Genomic DNA, 12,165 nt, shown 5'->3' on the forward strand with positions numbered 1-12,165 from the left:
ATGATTGCATACATGTAGGGGGAGCCTATGCTTGCTACATGTCTTTCCAAAGCTTTACTTGCTATTCTCTATATCTTTATCTAAAGCTTTGATGTATGTTGTCATCAATTACCAAAAAGGGGGAGATTGAAAGCACAAGTGCTCCCTGGGTGATTTTGGTAAATAATGTCAACATATCTCTTGTTGGACTAACACTTTTACCTAGTATGTTTCAGACAAGTTCAACAATGGAGTGGCATGGACTAAAGGATGTGGAACCCCTTCAAGATGCTAAGGACAAAGGATTGGCTCAAGCTTAAAGATCAAGACTCTACATTTTCTATTTTAGTGATCCAAGATCACATTGAGTCTATAGGAAAAGCCAATACTATCAAGAGGGGATGAGGTGTTGCTTAATGGCTTGCTTGCTCAAAGTGCTTAGTGATATGCTCCAAAGCCCTCAACTACTTTCTCACATCCACATATGTCCTAAACCAAAAAGTCCAACTCGGCCCCACCGATTCTTTCTATCCGGCACCACCGAGTTCAGATGTCTTAGCCACTGCCACAAACCCTAGGCAAATCGGTCTCACCGATGGGATCTCGGTCTCACCGAGATGGCATTGTAATCTCTCTGTGTATGTCCATTACCAAAATCGGTCTCGCCGAGTTTGAGCAATCGGTACTACCGAGATTACAATGCAAACTCTCTGGTTAGGTTATTACCAAAATCGGTCTCACCGAGTTTGTGTAATTGGTCTCACTGATTTTGCCTGACCAACTCTCTAGTTAGCTTATTACCAAAGTCGGTCTCACCAAGTTTGTGTAATCGGTCTCACCGCGATTATGTTATGCCCTAACCCTAACCATATCGGTCCTGCCGAGTTGCATGTCGGTCCCTCCAAAAATCCTAACCGTCACTAAATTTATTGAACCGGTCTGACTGAGTTTTTCAATTCGGTCCCACCGAGATTGGTAAATTGTGTGTAACTGTTAGATTTTGTGTGGAGGCTATATATACCCCTCCACCCACTCTTCATTCGAAGAGAGAGCCATCAGAACAAACCTACACTTCCAACTTACCATTTCTGAGAGAGAACCACCTACACTTGTGTTGAGGCCAAGATATTCCATTCCTACCATATGAATCTTGATCTCTAGCCTTCCCAAGTTGCTTTCCACTCAAATCTTCTTTCCACCAAATCCAAATCCTGTGAGAGAGAGTTGAGTGTTGGGGAGACTATCATTTGAAGCACAAGAGCAAGGAGTTCATCATCAACGCACCATTTGTTACTTCTTGGAGAGTGGCGTCTCCTAGATTGGCTAGGTGTCACTTGGGTGTTGGGGAATGTTGCAGAAAATAATTTTTTTCTACGGTTTCACCAAGATCAATCTATGAGTTCATCTAGCAACTAGAGAGAGGAGTGCATCTACATACCCTTGTAGATCGAGCGGAAGCATTCAAGAGAATGGGGTTGAGGGAGTCGTACTCGTTGTGATCCAAATCACCGGAGATCCTATCGCCGAATGGACGGCACCTCCGCATTCAACACACGTACAGTCAGTGTGACGTCTCCTCCTTCTTGATCCAGCAAGGGGGAAGTAGAGGTTGATGAAGATCCAACAGCACGACGGCGTGGTGGTGGATGCAGCAGGGATCCCGGTAGGGCTTCGCCAAGCGTCTGTGGGAGGGAGAGGTGTAGCAAGGGGGAAGGGAGGCGCCAAGTGCAAGGGTGCGGCTGCCCTCCCTCCCCCCTCTATATATAGGGTCCCCAAGGGGGGCGCCGGCCCTAGGAGATGGGATCTCCTAGGGGGGCGGCGGCCAAGGGGGGTGCCTTGCCCCCCAAGGCAAGTGGAGGCGCCCCCTCTCCTAGGGTTCCCAACCCTAGGCACAGGGGGGCCCAAGGGGGGGCGCACCAGACCACCAGGGGCTGGTTCCCCCCCACTTCAGCCCATGGGGCCCTCCGGGATGGGTGGCCCCACCCGGTGGACCCCCCGGACCCTTCTGGTGGTCCTAGTACAATACCGGTGACCCTCGGAACTTTCCCGATGGCCGAAACTCGACTTCCCATATATAATTCTTTACCTCTGGACCATTCCAGAACTCCTCGTGATGTCCGGGATCTCATCCGGGACTCCGAACAACTTCCAGTTTGCTGCATACAAATATCTCTACAACCCTAGCGTCATCGAACCTTAAGTGTGTAGACCCTACGGGTTCGGGACACACGTAGACATGACCGAGACGGCTCTCCGATCAATAACCAACAGCGGGATCTGGATACCCATGTTGGCTCACACATGCTCCTCGATGATCTCATCGGATGAACCACGATGTCGAGGATTCAAGCAACCCCATATACAATTCCCTTTGTCAATCGGTATGTTACTTGCCCGAGATTCGATCGTCGGTATCCCAATACCTCGTTCAGTCTTGTTACCGGCAAGTCACTTTACTCGTACCGTAATGCATGATCCCGTGACCAAACACTTGGTCACTTTGAGCTCATTATGATGATGCATTACCGAGTGGGCCCAGAGATACCTCTCCGTCATACGGAGTGACAAATCCCAGTCTCGATCTGTGTCAACCCAATAGACACTTTCGGAGATACCCGTAGTATACCTTTATAGTCACCCAGTTACGTTGTGACGTTTGGTACACCCAAAGCACTCCTACGGTATCCGAGAGTTACACGATCTCATGGTCTAAGGAAAATATACTTGACATTGGAAAAGCTCTAGCAAACGAACTACACGATCTTGTGCTATGCTTAGGATTGGGTCTTGTCCATCACATCATTCTCCAATGATGTGATCCCATTATCAATGAGATCCAATGTCCATAGTCAGGAAACCATGACTATCTGTTGAGCAATCAACGAGCTAGTCAACTAGAGGCTCACTAGGGACATATTGTGGTCTATGTATTCACACGTGTATTACGATTTCCGGATAATACAATTATAGCTTGAACAAAAGACAATTATCATGAACAAGGAAATATAATAATAATCCTTTTATTATTGCCTCTAGGGCATATTTCCAACATTGGGAGCCTCTGACAAGATTGTGGAGTTGAACCAAGGAGTTTGTAAGGGCAAGGAGATCGCCTATTTCGTGAAGATTTACCGCTAGTGAGGCAAGTCCTTCGTGGACGGCCATGGTGGGATAGAAAAGGTTGCTTCTTCGTGGACCCTTCGTGGGTGGAGTCCTCCGTGGACTCGCGCAGTCGTTACCCTTCGTGGGTTGAAGTCTCCATCAACGTGGATGTACGATAGCACCACCTATCGGAACCACGACAAAAACATCCGTGTCTCCAATTGCGTTTGAATCCTCCAATCCCTTCCCATTACATTCTTGCAAGTTGCATGCTTTACTTTCTGCTGCTCATATACTCTTCTCATGCTTGCTTGTTATGTATTGTGAGTGTTAAACTTGTGCCTAAACTGCACTCCAACTTAAAGAAGTTAAAAACTGCAACTTTTGGTACTTAGTGTCTAATCACCCCCCTTTAGACACCTCTTCTTGATCCTTTCAAGGATAAAATCTTTGATCCAGACCCCTGGGTCTGTCGTTCCTTCGTATGCCTCTATGTTCACAGGTTTGAAACCTTGTGGAAATTCGTGGTCCAGTACCTCTTCGGTGAAGCACAGAGGATGAGCAGCCCCCCTGTTTCTGGACGTGATATGGCGTGTCGTCGGCTGTTGATGTGTCCGGTATTGATTCCGAACTGGTATCCGATCAGTCTGATCGTTTTGGTTACCAAAGCCCTGTGCCGGGGCGCGTCCTCTAGATCCATAGATGGACCTGGTCGCGCCAGCCTTCTTTTCCAGGAGCTCACATAAATCGTGCGCATCATTGGTAGCTGCTTCATTGTGGTTTCGAAGTGGTTTGTCCGGCCTATTGGCCGTATTGTTCTTCGGTGGAACGGCCTCGTCGTCGAATTCTAGTAGTAGCTTGCACTTTGGATAACTCTTTGTTTGGCGATCGTTGCCGTACTTTTCTTCAGTGTCAAGTACTTTATTCCATCTATGATTGAGCGTGTCTTGTGCGGCTTTAAGCTTCTGCTTCTGCTTCTTCAGACTTCTCGCAGTGGCCATAAGTTTTCTGTGGAGGTTATCTCGTTCCAAGCGTGTCTCCGGGATGATGAATGCGTTGTCATATGGACTGTGCTCTTGTCCCGGGGCGGTTTGATTAGTTTGTTCCTCGGGATCGTTGTGATCGGGCGTCTGCTCCGAACTGTGTTTGGCGTGACCTGGTTCATGCTGCTCCATCACTGGGTCCATATGGTCGTTGTTGCCTTCGGAGTTGACTGTAGTGTCAATCTTTCTAGCGTTGTTATCGCCGTTTTTACTGTTGCTGGACTTGGGGCGGCGCCTGCAGCGTCGTTTTGGCTTTTGTCCGGGGGTTTTATCCTCCGGTTTGTCGCCGTCGTCCTTCTTGGGCGTGTCCACCATGTATATATCATATGATGAGGTGGCAGTCCAACGCTCCATGAGTGGTGGTTCTGAATCGTCCCCTGCACCGATGTCCATACCGTCGGTGTCCTCAGAGTTGAATTCGAGCATGTCTGTTACATCGTTGATAGTGGCTATGAAGTGGGTGTTGGGTGGGCAACGAATTCCTTTGTCGCCTGCTTCCCGCTCGAGCCGGACATAGTTTGGCCTAGAGCCTCCTGACAATGAGAGAGATTTTAACGAGTTTAGCATGTCGCCAAAGGGTGAGTGCTGGAAGATATCTGCAGCGGTGAACTCCATAACCGGAGCCCAACCTAGTTCGGCGGGCTCGGAGGTGCGTGGACTGGGACCTACAACTGCGTACGAGTCCGGGGGTCCGGTGTCACATGCTTCCTTGGAGGTGAAGTCTGTGTTCGGCTCTACCGCTGATGGGTGTGCGGCCTCCGGGGTGGGGTTCATCCACCCATCCTCGGGCGGCGCAATCTGCCCCAGATTTAGGTCCGGGGCTCCTTCAGGGGCGATATCCCGAGCACTGTCCGACAGCAGGTCTAAGCCGTGCCCATCGTGGCTGTCCGGCGCTCCTAGCATAGGCCCGAATCCGTTGAAGATCAAGTCTCAGCGGATATTGGCCGTGTAGTTTAGGTTTTCGAACCTGACGTGATGGCCAGAGGCATAGCTGTCGATCTGCTCCAGATGGCCAAGCGAGTTGGCCCGCAGTGCGAAGCCGCCGAACATGAAGATCTGTCCGGGGGAGAAAGTCTCACCCTAGACCGCGTTGTTGTTGATGATTGAAGGAGCCATCGAGCCTTGCAGCGACGACACAGAGGAACTCTCAATGAAAGCACCAATGTTGGTGTCAAAACCGGCGGATCTTGGGTAGGGGGTCCCGATCTGTGCGTCTAAGGCTAATGGTAACAGGAGGTAAGGGACACAATGTTTACCCAGGTTCGGGCCCTCTCGATGGAGGTAAAACCCTACTTCCTGCTTGATTGATATTGATGATATGGGTGTTACAAGAGTTGATCTACCACAAGATCGTAGAGGCTAACCCCTAGAAGCTAGCCTATGATGATTATGAATGTTGTGATCGTCCTCATACGGATCGAACTCTCCGGTTTATATAGACATCGGAGAGGGCTAGGGTTTACATGGAGTTGGTTACAAGGAAAGAAATATAATATCCGATTCGCCAAGCTTGTCTTCCACGCAAAGGAGAGTCCCATCCGGACACGGGACGAAGTCTTGAGTCTTGTATCTTCATAGTCCAACAGTCCGGCCAAAGTATATAGTCCGGCTGTCCGGATACCCCATAATCCAGGACTCCCTCAACCGCCCCACGCACGACCCCCACATCATGCATTCAACGCGGGTCGTGGGGAAGCACAATGAGCGAGGGAGTTACTGCGGTAAAAACTCCACCGCGCACGTGGCCCGCACACCGTTTTGGGCTTGGCACAATAACGCCCCGCGCTTATATGTGGCCCAAGCCCGGGGGCTCCTGTCGGTATACAAAAGTAGGGGTCCCTGTGGGTGTCAAAACCGTCGGATCTCGGGTAGGGGTTCCCGATCTGTGCGTCTAAGGCTAATGGTAACATGAGGTAAGGGACACAATGTTTACCCAGGTTCGGGCCCTCTCGATGGAGGTAAAACCCTACTTCCTGCTTGATTGATATTGATGATATGAGTGTTACAAGAGTTGATCTACCACGAGATCGTAGAGGCTAAACCCTAGAAGCTATCCTATGATGACTATGAATGTTGTGATCGTCCTCATACGGACCGAACTCTCCGGTTTATATAGACATCGGAGAGGGCTATGGTTTACATGGAGTCGGTTACAAGGAAGGAAATATAATATCCAAATCGCCAAGCTTGTCTTCCACGCAAAGGAGAGTCCCATCCGGACACGGGACGAAGTCTTGAGTTTGTATCTTCATAGTCCAACAGTCCGGCCAAAGTATATAGTCTGGCTGTCTGGATACCCCCTAATCCAGGACTCCCTCAGTAGCCCCTTAACCAGGCTTCAATGACGATGAGTCCGACGCGCAGTTTGTCTTCGGCATTGCAAGGCGGGTTCCATCTCCGAATACTCCAAAGTAATTACTGAACACTTGAATCGTGTTCGGATCTGCAAGATGATCTTTGCATACCACCATAGAGAGAATAATATTTCACAAATGTAATTTGCTGACAACTTCTGTAGGGTGTGACATGACACCACGGTCGGTTTATTATTCAAACCGTTTTCCCACAACTAGCCATAGCGCATATTGCGAGGCGGTTTCCTCGGCACGTCTTGTCAAAGCAGAGATCATGTCCCCTCATCACGGGATTCCAATCAATACGGGTATGGGTAACCCAACCGCGCCATCTATCGTGGCGCTTGGGAAATAAGTGACCCTTAATGGGCAAGTGGGGAGGCACACCGCTTTCGTCGCCTCTATAAAGGGATAAGGGCTCCCCATTTTTACCCATGCCTTCTTCCTCCTTCGCTAATCCATTCTTGCCTCCTCGAGCTCCAGCGCCCAAGTCCACGCCTTCTCCGCACATCCAATCATGTCCGGAGCAGGTGGCAAGTGGGTGGCCTCCACCGTGAAGGAGGAGCATATTGCGAAGCTTCGGGCGGCCGGATACTTGGCCGCAAACATCGCGCACTGGCTACCGGACGTAGGGCAGATCGTTCCAACTCCGAAGCCCCACGAGAGGGTCGTGTTTCTCGCCCACTTCATCCGTGGACTGGGATTTCCACTTCATCCCTTCGTCCGCGGGCTCATGTTCTACTACGGGCTAGATTTCCACGATCTAGCCCCAAATTTTGTCCTCAACATCTCGGCGTTTATTGTCGTGTGCGAGGCCTTCCTCCGCATCAATCCTCACTTCGGCTCGTGGCTACGAACCTTCTGCATGAAGCCAAAGATTGTGAGCGGCCAGCAAGCGGAGTGCGGAGGCGCCATGGTGGGCATGATGCCTAACGTCACCTGGCTTGACGGCTCCTTTGCGGAGACCGTGAAAGGGTGGCAATTGGGGTGGTTCTACATCACCGAGCCGCGCGGCGCCAACTGGGCGGCGGCCCCCGAATTCTGATCCGGAATTCCCATGCAGCTCACCTCCTGGGAGAAGAAGGGCCTGGCCTGGGGCAAGCCTGTGGAGCTGTCCGGACTTCAAAACTGCATCAAAAACATGGTTGACAAGAACATCAAGCTTGTCAACGTAGTCTAGGTCATGCTCGTCCGCCGAATTCTTCCATGCCAAAGACGGGCTTTTAATCTATGGGAGTTCGTCCCGGCCAAACACCGGACACTCCGAGAGCTCTACGGCATGACAATTAAGGATGCATGGAAGGTGCTGTTTAAGGGTACCGAAACACCTCCTCCCACGTCCGAGGACCATGGACTCCACGCCGCACGGTCCCCCGTCCGGTGAGTTTTCTAACCATCACTAGGTGTAGCTTTCCCAGCATACTCATGGGAATATGTTAAGTTATTGTGTGTGTGTACTTTAATCAGGAGTACGTGGAGATGGCGAAGCGGATCGACTATCCGGCTCTGCTGCCAGAAGGTCCAGCGACCGCTCTCCTGACGGAGATGCTAGTCCCGGCGCCATACAAGGCGCTAGAAAAGAAGGCCGAGAAGAAGGCCCCAGGGACTAGGAAGGGTCTCCGGTGTAAGGCCATATAAGACGCCTCGTCCGAAGACGACGAGGCACATTCCTCCCATGAAGGGGAGGAGGAGAAGGAGAAAGAGAGGGCCGCCCCATCCGGGGAGGCCGAAGGGTCTAAGAGGGCGGACCAGGGGACCATGAAGGGTCCCTGGCACAAGGCCATCATAGGCTCGTTGTCCGAGGATGATGAGGCAGATTCTTCCCGTGGAGGCGGGGAGGATCGCGAAGAAATGCCACCTCCCCATACTGGCGAGGAGAAGAAAAGGAAGGCTGCCCCGGATGGGGAGGCTAGGACGCCCAAGAAGGGAAAGGCGTCCCTTCCGGATTACTCCACCACGACCGCCTACGACGAGGAGTGGTTGCCCAGGGGGAAGCCCCCAGTAAGATCGTAAGTATCCGTACTTCCGTTGTATTTTAGTGCGACTTTACTTTATAGTCTATTATAACGCCGAACACACATATGCAGTCCGGCCAGGGCCCATCCCGAGGTATCTTCTTTGGATGGGTCTTTGAGCGATTCGGCGATGAATTCGCTCCCAACGGCCACTTCCCCTCGGCCTGCGGACGACACGAAGGTGTTGTCCCAAAGGCTACCTGAGCCAGGGGAGGCGATTCTGGAGACGCCTCAAGGCGAAACGCCAGACGCTGGGCTCACGGGGCGCAAGATCCCCGCAGACCATGCCGACGGGAGCCTTAGCAAGTCAGGCTCTCAGTCGGACACTATACCGGAGCCTCCAAAGGCTCCGAATTCAGGCAGGCAACCCCTCACTAAGGACGGCGAGCCATTCGTGCCGATGACTTCTGCTACGCCAGAGGCTTCAGATAGTCTGCTGGAAGCGCTTCGCGGCGCTTCCATGGATGAAGAGCACCGCACTCTTATGAGTGTGGTGATTCAAAAGGTTCTGTCCGCCAAGAGCGGACTAACCGAAGCCTGCACCAGCCTCCTAACAGGCTTTGAGGTAAGTGAAAAAGTGTGTGGAGTTATCACCCGATAGGTAGTTGCCCCTGATACTCTGTTTGGTGTTTGGAACGAAAAGCCAAACAGAGGGTCAATTATAATCCGCAGGAGTTTTAACAGAAGGTGTTGATGTGAATAATCAGGCGGCGCTGGTTGCCGCTGCTGCCCGCACAGCGGAAGTCTCCGGACTCAAGCGGGATTTGGAGCAGGTCCAGGGGGAGCTCGGCCTCACGAAGAGGCAGCTCAAATAAAACAAAGGCGAGTAATACCCTGTTCACATATCACAAAGGATAGAAAAAATTAGAGACCCTAAGAAAGTGTCATGATTTGATAATAGGGGCCACGATCGAAGTGGCGTCCCTGAAGAAGGCGCTGTCCGAGGCCGAAGACAAAGCGGCCATGGAGCGTATTGAGTGCAAAAAGCAGAATGCTAGGGTGGGCGAGGTACAGCAAGAGCTCCAGGAGCTCTACAGGAAGTTCGAGTCCTTGGAGCGTGACTTCAAGACGAAGGAGTCTGAGCTTGCGAAGGCCCTTTTGAGCATGAAAGACGCCAAGGCCGAAGCCGAAAAAGCCCAGCAGGAAATCCAAGCGGCCAAGAAGATAGAGGCAGGTAAGACATTCTTTATGCAAAGCAAGCATGTGGAGGAGGCATTTCTTTTACTTACCCGGATTCGGAGCTCTCCAGGGGCATTCGTAGATCTGCCATGCAGTGTATCTGATGCTGCGGAGTTCTATCGCGGCGAGGAGGGGAGCTCAACGAAGAAGCTGTTCTGGTCCCAGTATGTTGGGCTGAACACTTGGTGCCTCTGAGTGACCAACTAAAGCAGTTGGTTGAACTCCATAGGGCGGCTGTAGTGGCTATGAAAGATTTCATAGTCCGGCTGTGGCCTGGTGAGCCCTTGCCCGCCAGCTACTTTGGGCTGATAAAGTGGATGGTGAATGCCTGTCCGGGGCTGGAAGTGATCAAGCGGTCCATTTGCATTGAGGGTGCCCGCCGAGCCTTTGCTCGTGCGAAGGTGCATTGGGGCAAGCTGTACGCGGAGAAGCTGGTGAAGGATGGACCGCTAGAGGGCAAGGCACATTGGTATCTGGAAAAATATTATGATGGCGTTATGAAAGGCGCTCGTCTCGTGGCCGATGAATGTACCAAGGACACAATTTTAGAGTGAATTCACTTCTGTCATGTTTTTAATATAAAGACAAAGTTACTTGCGCTATGTAGCGCTTTTTGATTTAAAATGTTACCTTCTGTGCGACTGTTTATAAAATTCTGAAAGTAGGCCAGTCGTCGGCTTCCGCCCCCACGTAACTAGTACTGGGGTGTTTGTGGAAAACCCAGACACTCTTTATCCAAATATTTGGTCCCTAAAGGAGGTGTCTAGCGCAGCGAACAAGGAAATCGGACTATGCGGCTTTATAACCTTCACTTAGCCATATAAGTCTACAATTTGAAATTTTGGCGAAGCCCCTAGAATTCGGAAAGCCGAATTGGGGCGCTATATATGCCTAAATCGGACGAGGCCGATTCCTCGCCTAAAGCGGAAAAATCTTTAAGGATTTTAAGACCTCTCGAATAGCGACCAGCTCTAGCCACATCACGCCGGTCAGTTTTCGGCTTTCTCTACTGAGGCACTCGTCCGGAAGAACCGGGACACAATCGCAGTAGTTCTCCCTGCGCTACCTTAGCCAATATAACGGAACGTAAGGTACCAAAACAAGGGAGTCGGGCTAAGCCAACTATTGACCCAAGTCATGATTCGGAGCTGATGCATAGAGTACTATAAGTTCCGGGTGCCGCACTGTTGAAAGTGTTCGGACTTGTCTTGCCGTATTACGGGGCGCCATAAGGAGCCCCTGGCAAACTGAACGTAGCAAAGTGTACGGATGCAATAGTAAATAAACAATTATAGAAAAAATATGCACATGAATAATAAGCTGACACTGTATATAATCTACCATTGATGTATAATACATCTAAGCGTATGTTTACAATGATTGCATTAAGCAGAGATAAATAGGACTATTTGACATGTCCTATCCAAGGGCAGGCCACATATAGGTATATAAAACAGGTATTAACGATCGTTAGTGGATTCCACCTGGGTATTCCCTTTGTGCGCGACGCCTTTTGCCTCCTTGGATGTCTTCTCCTGTGAAAGTCCGATAATCTGGCTCTTCTGGAGAGGCTGCCCGAAAGCGGGTTCCTGAAAGATAAAGGGGGTTATTAAAGTATGTTGCGGTGACCCGCACTGTTGAATCTGCCACTATTGCGCCTCCGCCTATGCCCATGGTATTTTGAGTGCGTAATTGTGTACGCGTGACACGAATGCTGCCTTAATGGGACTGGAGCAGAGGCCGGACTGCTAGTCGCGCTCTTGGTGTGCCTGGCGATCCTGTTGCAGGGTACTTCGGACTCGCTTGACGGTGTTCCGAGTTGTTGTCACCGGATTGGTGGTTTGTCGGGGGAAGCCACTTTGTACTTCTGCCGCAAGGGCTGCAGTATGTTCTTTTGTACGGAGAGAGCGATCCATGTTTCCGTTGACTGTTATGACCCCGTGAGGTTCTGGCATCTTGAGCTTAAGGTATGCATAGTGTGGCACCACATTGAATCGAGCGAATGTGGTTCTTCCGAGCAGTGCGTGATAAGCACACCGGAAAGGGACGATGTCGAAGATTAACCCCTCGCTTCAGAAGTTATCCGGAGATCCGAAGACCACCTCCAGTGTTATGGAGCCCGTGCAGCGGGCCTCTACCCCTGGAATTACACCTTTAAAGGTAGTTTTGGTGGGCTTAATCCTTGAAGGGCCGATGCCCATTTTGGGCACTGTTTCCTGATAAAGCAGGTTCAGGCTCCTGCCCTCCGTCCATAAGGACTCGTGTGAGGTGAAATCCGTCAATGATTGGGTCTAGAACCAATGCGGCCAAACCACCGTGACGGATGCTGGTAGGGTGATCCCTATGATCAAAGGTGATCGGACAGGCTGACCATGGGTTGAATTTTGGGGCGACTGGCTCCATCGCATAGACGTCCTGTAGTGCTTACTTCCGTTCCCTTTTGGGGATATGGGTAGCGTAGATCATGTTGACCGTTTTCACCTAGGGAGGAAA

This window comes from Triticum dicoccoides, chromosome 2B (assembly GCF_002162155.2).
Source record: "Triticum dicoccoides isolate Atlit2015 ecotype Zavitan chromosome 2B, WEW_v2.0, whole genome shotgun sequence".
NCBI classification, from domain to species: Eukaryota; Viridiplantae; Streptophyta; class Magnoliopsida; order Poales; family Poaceae; genus Triticum; species Triticum dicoccoides.